A 9,494-nucleotide genomic window follows, 5' to 3' on the forward strand; every position below is an offset into this window, starting at 1 on the left:
TTTTGAAGCTGGGCAAGTCTAGCAAGAGTTTAGCAATTCCTTTGCAATTTTAACAGAAAAAACCCACATGCTATACACAATTGTGGCAAACTTGCAGCAAATTTACAAAGCAAGTCTATTCTGAAGACTTTCTACACAGACTTGCAACAAATGTGCAGGAAACTTTTGAAGCTTGGCAAGTCTAGCAAGAGTTTAGCAATTCATTTGCAATTTTTACAGAAAAAAAACAAATGCTATACACAATTGTGTCATATTTGCTGCAAATTTACAGTTTAGCAAGAGTTTAGCAATTCATTTTCAAACTTGCAGCAAAAATACATGCTATCTGGGTAGGAGTTCTCTTAACAAGTTTAGAACACAAAAACAAGCCAACAAAAAGCTTCCAGAGATTGTGGTTGCACTGAGGAGCCCAAAACCACTGAGAAACAACAGAGGTGAGATTGTAGGGGTGTAGGGATTTAGCCCTTGCAGCCAGTATCCGTGACACAATAGTCAATCCTAGCATTTGTAAAACGCTAGGGTTGACTTTCACTTTAATAATACATCATGTTTTATGTAGTAACTTGATATATATCTACCTATGGATGTGAAACAAATGAGTTAAACTTCAGTAGCCAACATTGTGTATAAATGTTACAGTGTATCAAATAATTAATGTAACTGTAAATCATCAGCAATGTTGCTACTACAAAAGGGACATTTTCTGACACAAGTAAGAAAGGAGTCATTGGTCTGTAAGTGTAATAATGCAGTAACATTTAATTCTTTAGTGTGTGATATAATAATATTATTATAATATGTTTAAGCTCCTTTATACCCACAGGTTAAAATAATACATTTCACATACACGTTCCAGAAGTTATGACTTAAATTACCTGGGAAAATATGATTATGAAATAGATTTGTCTCATATTGATTTATTTCAAATTTACATCTAAATGTTAATGTAGAAATAAAATTACCGTGAATTACTGGGGAGACTGTTTCTGAGTCTTTAAGATTATATATAGGGAGAAATGTTAAATAATTTACATTGAAGATAAAAAATGAAACAAATGCAGGAGCCTGGGCTTTTTTTTTTACCACTAACAGCTCCTGTAACCAATGACAAGAGGACACGTCACACAACAAATGAAGCTCTAACAAGCGCTTAGTTCCCTTTCAGGTTCACTCCATCACAAAGTACCACCTATATGTTTTTATATAGAGCTTTATAATGATTATATAGACACAAAGAATTAATAATTACCCACATATTCACTATCAGAGCTTGTGCTTTCATATGTACATTATTTACAATTTACAAATCGGCCATTTTAGATTAGATGCATAAAAGTTAAACAATTACATTTGTTTGGGTGTTTACAAAAATCTTTAACCCTTTAAGAACACCACTTTCAGTTTGCTCAATTGTTTTATGACGGAAAAATTCCGTCATATGTCCTTAAGAGGTTAATCATATTTTTTTATTTATTTTTTTAGAAACGGGATTACTGTCAGTTTTTATAGAGTTTATAGCCATTGCATATTTTACACTATTTTACGTTAATTAAAAGCCATAGGCTGGAAATACATTAAATAGGAGAGAGGATACACATCTGCATTCACCACTATTTAAATACTATTTATAACACTGAGATTGGCACAATTATATCTGTCACATTGTAACGATGTATTTGTAACAAGTATAGCAGTTTGTTAGTTCAGAAGATGATTTCATTATACTAAAATGTTACAACTGTTTTGATAAGGAGGAAAAAGCCCGGACTTCCCCCACAATAATGGTACCTTTGGCTTTAGAAGGGTGATAGGAGGCTATTTATAATTATATAATTTATGTTTAATTCCTAATGCTGGTGCCCACATGTGTTTGAAGACAAACTGTATGTTTAGCACCAAGAGATACAATCACTTATACTTTATATCCCTCATTTCACCTAGAAAAACACAGCTGTGACCGGAGCTATAACTTTCTTTTACAAGTGCACAAGCTGTAAACATAAATCTATCTCCATGTATTTTATATAAAACAAATGCTCATATACGTAATGTTATGGTTTCATCTCTAGTAGTTTTAGTGTCTAATTGTTTTTCTTGGATAAGATCTGATAGAGTTTACGTTTATGAATATAAATTTACTTCTAGACTACAAACAATACAGTTTAGGTATCTATACAATAAGAACAGATAAAGGGGCTAGAGGAGACCACAGCAAGAAGACAATGTGAGTTTCTGTGCATTGTGTTATGGGATGGCGCCTTCTATAACATAATTCTGGGTCACATTCAGTAATGAGTTTCCTATCTGCTCTCATTGATACCAAATAAACCGTTTATGTTATTCTATGGGTGTTTATATTGTTGTTCTTTTAAATGGTCACATTACGGCTTTTCCTTCCAAATGTAAAAACTATAATAAGTAGCATATTTGTTTGGAGAAAAGACTAAAGTATATTGAAATTTATCGGGGGGGTTTTAGATGAAAAAAAAAAAGCCAGATGCAGTTGACTTATGATTATTAGAAAACAATGTATTTTTAAATAATTTATCAACATGAAATTATACAATTTGCACATAAAGTGAGAGAATCTCACAAGGAAAATATTTGAACATAACAATATCCAGTAGGTGGCGCTGCAGGATAGGAAATGGAATTACAGTACAAACAAAAATATTTCTAGTTTCCTGGAATAATTTCTAATAACTAACTTTCAATGTTAGAATTGACAGAGCTTTTTATTTAACAAATGTAATTGTATGTAACCATGTAAGTTATAAACTACTGATCCATAGTGACTTTTTTCTGTTTAAATATAAATAATGCATGGATACAAATATATAGAACTGTCAGTATTTATAAGGACACATTTTAATATGGTTAGGGATTATGATATAGAGATAAATAAAAATAAGGTTTGTTAATAAAACTTGTTAGTAGAGAGAACCTACAAAGTAAAATAAATGATAAAAAAAATCACGAGCCCGGACTTTCCCCCCAAAACTTACAAAGGCTCCTGTTGTCAACCACAAAATAGCAGGGTTTATTCAATAAATAGGAACTTAACAAGCTGCAGACCCAAATCTTGTTCTCTTCCTTTAGTGACAGCTGTTTCCTTTTGATATTTATTAAAAACTAAACGATGCACTAAATAATTTTGAAACAAACTTTGATACATTGTTCTTTTGTGGTATTATATAACTTTTCTTTATTAAGAACACATTTATGCTTTGTTCTGTAATCTATGTGCTCATCTTTAAAATGGGAATTTAACTTTTATGACTTCTGTAAATATTGTAATCATCATTATTATTCATGAATTTACTCGATATTTAATTCTATTGTAAAGAAGATTTCTAAAGAGAAGGTTAAAACTGTTTTAAAGAATCTTTGAAAGAATCTCTGGAGCCCGCGCTTTTTCCATCACACAATAGCGTCTGCAGTGACAGACTCTTAAAGGAGCAAATAAAGCAAAATCCTAAACATTAAGCAATATTTTTTAAATGTTCTACTAGTCTATATTATTCAGATACTTGAAAAGCCACACAATAAAAGGAAAATATTTATCTATTATTAACTCATGTTAGTAGCTCTATAATGTAAAGCCTTAAAAAATTATTGAAAACTCATAGCTGTTCTTCTCCACGGAAATCTTTAGTAAAAGGCGAAAGATTTATTTGATCTGAAGAGAAACCAGAGTATGCTCATTCACCATCTAAATATAAGTGGAGTTTAGAGTAACTCCTATAAAGCCTAAAGTGAAAAAATAAATGTACATTTCTTAGTATGAAATATGTACAATTACGTTATATTGACAAATAATCAAGTCGTTACATTTATTTAGGTAGTTTTGAAAATAGAATTAATAAAACACAAGCACATTCTAAAACTCTTTTGCAATGCACCATGGGTATGCAAATGAGAACATTATCAGGTTACTCATGCACAAAGTTCATTTTATTTCTTTGTTGTTGTTGTTTTTTTGGAGGGGGAGGTATTTTTGTTTTTGTGCACTTCATCAAAACCCAGACTTGTGTTGGTATTTTCATGGGCCTTTAATGCTGCCATTTATTCTTAAACTAGAAACAACAAAAATGATTAGGATAAATAAGGTATCAAAATTACACATCCCTGAGAAATTCATACATACTAAATTATAAAATGTCAAATATGTTTCAGGATGACCAACTGCAAGAGACTATACAGTAAAGATGCTGTCACTTTTCTGTTACTTTATGGATTTTAACCCTTTCGTGACAGGGTTAAAGTGCCTACATCGGAACAACTGTTCCGATGTAGACAAATTGAAACTACGCGATCGTGCATACGATCGCGAGATTTCAATTATTGGATCGCATCTGGGGGGCGTCCCTACAATCCTAGGAACGCCCTCCAGACCGCGATTAAATCCCTGAAGCACAGAAGGCTTCAGGACAGCCGTTAGTTATGACGTTCCATTCCGTCATAACGGCTTTAAAGCCCAGTCTAATTATGACGGAATGGAACGGCATAACGGCTTTAAAAGGTTAAAGATAGCTAGGTATAAATAGATAAATTAAATAATCAAAACGAAAGATTTAACTCATGTCTATATTTGTTTTCTATTATATGTTTTACCACAACATTATTAGCCAAACTACATGAGTAGCAGGCCTTCAAAAATTGTTTAAACTCATAATGAGTCCACGAATTCATCCATTACTTGTACATATTTTTATGTACATCTGTCCCAGGTGTGAGCAGGGGCTTTTATACTGAGAGTGAGGAGTAAGAAATATACTCATAGTGAGTAGCTGTTGTGTAAATAAAATAGGAAAATAATATAATTGTGAACAAAATGTAAATATGTATAACTGAAAAACAATTAGTGTATAAAAAAAGTACTTTTTTTTTTTTAAACTAAACATCGCAATGCATTGTGGTTATTTAACCTTTCATGACCAGTCAGCTCTGTACGTAAGCTGAGAGTTTAGTTGTAATTCAGCGCTGTGAGATGCGCTTTTGTACTGTTACTTCCATGCGAGTCTGTACTAGTTACAGGGATTTTATTACAAGCACAGAGACTCCTATTTTACTTTATCTTCTTTTTACTATTTATGCAGCTTTTCAAAGAAACAACATATCAATAAAAAATAAACAAGTTGAACATAACAGTGAAAACAAGAACCAATGAACAAGAGACATGCAAATGAACTGATGAGATAAGCCAATAAGCATGATCGTAGTGCCCATAAACTGTCCAAATAGTCCCAATTCCTCCTTTCTTTTTGCTGCTTGTGCAGATAAGTACATTCTATATTTCTTTTGTTAACAATATTTGTATTTCCCTAAGTATTGTTTTTTTCTAACCGGTTGGATAATATATTTCACTTACATAAGTTTCCTTTCTTCCCTTATTTTTTTATCATCGTTTAATAAAATATTTTAAATTTTCTTCATACTTTAGTTTTTATTTATGTATTGATGTTGCGGTCCTTACCGCTTGTGTCGCTTCCTAATTTGGGGTTTTACAGGTCCCTTTGTTTCCTAGGCTGCTTTCAGGGTCAGCTGTTTTTCTCCTGGTATTCACTCGACACGCCCCCTTTTTCTTCCCCCCCATTTTCCCACCTTCAAACTTACCTCAGAGTTAACGCACAGTCCTTTCAGTTATCTCTGCCTCCTGAGCTGTTTGTTTGTAGACGATGTTGTGTTGAAATCTGCGATCCGACGGAATGTGCGACCGTGACGTCCCCACATTTCTGAGCATACACGTGACTGGTTGACCACCAATCACCTGCTAGAGACACTTCCTTCACAGGCTATGCCCCCCCCCCTCCTCCCTGGGACCATACCAAGAACGCTGACTGCTCAGAGGGAGAGATTTGATACCCATTAGAATATGGTGTACAACCTACTATTGTCACTACAGACTTATGTGCTGTCTGACTAGGGTTACTGTGGTCTCAAACTGTGGTTTATAAACGTCACTATTACTAAACACATTGACTAACACTAACAGTATGTAGCACACAGATATGACACGAGTTATGGGGTAATGCCATGTCCAAATTTAAAATGATTTCAGTTTCAATAACTTCCAAACTATTTTCTAATGCTCTCTACAGTCATTTCAACTTTATTTGTATTATGATAAATTCCACGGGTAACTGTCTGACGTGGCTCTGACTTTGATGCTACGGATTTGTTTAATAATTACACTGTACGCAAAATACAAGTTAATAAAGCTGCCCATCATACATCCTAGTTGATGAGACATTAGTCCAATCTTTAATGTTATTATTAACAGTGATGTACAAATTATGTGACCTGTCTGTCGCATGCACACTTTCTGGTTACAAAATCCGATGACAGACAGCTGTTCCGTCTGATTTTGCAACCAGTCACGTGTGCGCTCAGGAATGTGGTGATGTCACGGTCGCACATTCCATCGGGTCGCACATTTCGACGTGACACCAGTTATATCTGCTACATTGTAAGGAAATTACCTTTTGTTTTTGCCCATTCATTATTACCCTGTAATTTTATTTGTTCTTCACTAAGTGTCCCCATTTGTTCATTTCTTTTGCAGGTTGGATATTATATTTCCCATACATCATTTTTTCCCTAACAAATTTTAAGTAATTCAGATGGTTGATTTACCTCAATTATTTTAATGTATCATTATTATTCAATTGTGCCCCTGTTATTATTATATTTGTTATTAATTCATTATGTCTCAATCTGACAATATGGAAATTTCTGTTAATACCTTGAATGATAAATTGTCTAATTTCTTTCATGTAATTAGCAAGAGTCCATGAGCTAGTGACGTATGGGATATACATTCCTACCAGGAGGGGCAAAGTTTCCCAAACCTCAAAATGCCTATAAATACACCCCTCACCACACCCACAAATCAGTTTTTACAAACTTTGCCTCCTATGGAGGTGGTGAAGTAAGTTTGTGCTAGATTCTACGTTGATATGCGCTCCGCAGCAGGTTGGAGCCCGGTTTTCCTCTCAGCGTGCAGTGAATGTCAGAGGGATGTGAGGAGAGTATTGCCTGTTTGAATTCAATGATCTCCTTCTACGGGGTCTATTTCATAGGTTCTCTGCTATCGGTCGTAGAGATTCATCTCTTACCTCCCTTTTCAGATCGACGATATACTCTTATATATATACCATTACCTCTGCTGATTTTCGTTTCAGTACTGGTTTGGCTTTCTACAAACATGTAGATGAGTGTCCTGGGGTAAGTAAGTCTTATTTTCTGTGACACTCTAAGCTATGGTTGGGCACTTTTTTAATAAAGTTCTAAATATATGTGTTCAAACATTTATTTGCCTTGACTCAGGATGTTCAACATTCCTTATTTTCAGACAGTCAGTTTCATATTTGGGATAATGCATTTAAATCAATCTTTTTTCTTACCTTAAAAAATTTGACTTTTTTCCCTGTGGGCTGTTAGGCTCGCGGGGGCTGAAAATGCTTCATTTTATTGCGTCATTCTTGGCGCTGACTTTTTTGGCGCAAAAAATCGTTTCTGTTTCCGGCGTCATACGTGTCGCCGGAAGTTGCGTCATTTTTTGACGTTCTTTTGCGCCAAAAATGTCGGCGTTCCGGATGTGGCGTCATTTTTGGCGCCAAAAGCTTTTAGGCGCCAAATAATGTGGGCGTCTTATTTGGCGCTAAAAAAAATATGGGTGTCGCTTTTTGTCTCCACATTATTTAAGTCTCATTTTTCATTGCTTCTGGTTGCTAGAAGCTTGTTTCTTGGCATTTTTCCCATTCCTGAAACTGTCATTTAAGGAATTTGATCAATTTTGCTTTATATGTTGTTTTTTCTCTTACATATTGCAAGATGTCTCACGTTGCATCTGAGTCAGAAGATACTTCAGGAAAATCGCTGTCTGGTGCTGGAACTACCAAAGCTAAGTGTATCTGCTGTAAACTTTTGGTAGCTGTTCCTCCAGCTGTTGTTTGTATTAATTGTCATGACAAACTTGTTAATGCAGATAATATTTCCTTTAGTAAAGTACCATTACCTGTTGCAGTTCCATCAACATCTAATGTTCAGAGTGTTCCTGATAACATAAGAGATTTTGTTTCTGAATCCATCAAGAAGGCTATGTCTGTTATTCCTCCTTCTAGTAAACATAAAAAATCTTTTAAAACTTCTCTTTATACAGATGAATTTTTAAATGAACATCATCATTCTGATTCTAATGATTCTTCTGGTTCAGAGGATTCTGTCTCAGAGGTTGATGCTGATAAATCTTCATATTTATTTAAAATGGAATTTATTCGTTCTTTACTTAAAGAAGTACTAATTGCTTTAGAAATTGAGGATTCTGGTCCTCTTGATACTAAATCTAAACGTTTAGATAAGGTCTTTAAATCTCCTGTGGTTATTTCAGAAGTTTTTCCTGTTCCTGGTGCTATTTCTGAAGTAATTTCCAGAGAGTGGAATAATTTGGGTAATTCCTTTACTCCTTCTAAACGTTTTAAGCAATTATATCCTGTGCCGTCTGACAGATTAGAATTTTGGGACAAAATCCCTAAAGTTGATGGGGCTATTTCTACCCTTGCTAAACGTACTACTATTCCTACGGCAGATGGTACTTCGTTTAAGGATCCTTTAGATAGGAAAATTGAATCCTTTCTAAGAAAAGCTTATCTGTGTTCAGGTAATCTTCTTAGACCTGCTATATCATTGGCTGATGTTGCTGCAGCTTCAACTTTTTGGTTGGAAACTTTAGCGCAACAAGTAACAGATCATGATTCTCATAATATTATTATTCTTCTTCAACATGCTAATAATTTTATCTGTGATGCCATTTTTGATATTATCAGAGTTGATGTCAGGTTTATGTCTCTAGCTATTTTAGCTAGAAGAGCTTTATGGCTTAAAACTTGGAATGCTGATATGTCTTCTAAATCAACTCTACTTTCCCTTTCTTTCCAGGGTAACAAATTATTTGGTTCTCAGTTGGATTCTATTATCTCAACTGTTACTGGTGGGAAAGGAACTTTTTTACCACAGGATAAAAAATCTAAGGGTAAAAACAGGGCTAATAATCGTTTTCGTTCCTTTCGTTTCAACAAAGAACAAAAGCCTGATCCTTCATCCTCAGGAGCAGTTTCAGTTTGGAAACCATCTCCAGTCTGGAATAAATCTAAGCCTTCTAGAAAAGCAAAGCCAGCTTCTAAGTCCACATGAAGGTGCGGCCCTCATTCCAGCTCAGCTGGTAGGGGGCAGGTTACGTTTTTTCAAAGAAATTTGGATCAATTCTGTTCACAATCTTTGGATTCAGAACATCGTTTCAGAAGGGTACAGAATTGGTTTCAAGATAAGACCTCCTTCAAAGAGATTTTTTCTTTCCCGTGTCACAGTAAATCCAGTGAAAGCTCAAGCATTTCTGAAATGTGTTTCAGATATAGAGTTGGCTGGAGTAATTATGCCAGTTCCAGTTCTGGAACAGGGGCTGGGGTTTTAGTCGAATCTCTTCATTGTACCAA

General features: G+C 34.6%; 1 non-coding gene across 1 annotated transcript; it reads right to left on the reverse strand.

Moving 5' to 3' along the window:
- Positions 1–3,585: 3,585 nt before the first annotated feature.
- Positions 3,586–3,699, reverse strand: LOC128658537 (U5 spliceosomal RNA). Its single transcript, XR_008402218.1, has one exon. It is a non-coding gene; the product is annotated as a U5 spliceosomal RNA (small nuclear RNA).
- Positions 3,700–9,494: the final 5,795 nt, after the last annotated feature.

This window comes from Bombina bombina, chromosome 4 (genome assembly GCF_027579735.1).
Source record: "Bombina bombina isolate aBomBom1 chromosome 4, aBomBom1.pri, whole genome shotgun sequence".
Taxonomy (NCBI): Eukaryota; Metazoa; Chordata; class Amphibia; order Anura; family Bombinatoridae; genus Bombina; species Bombina bombina.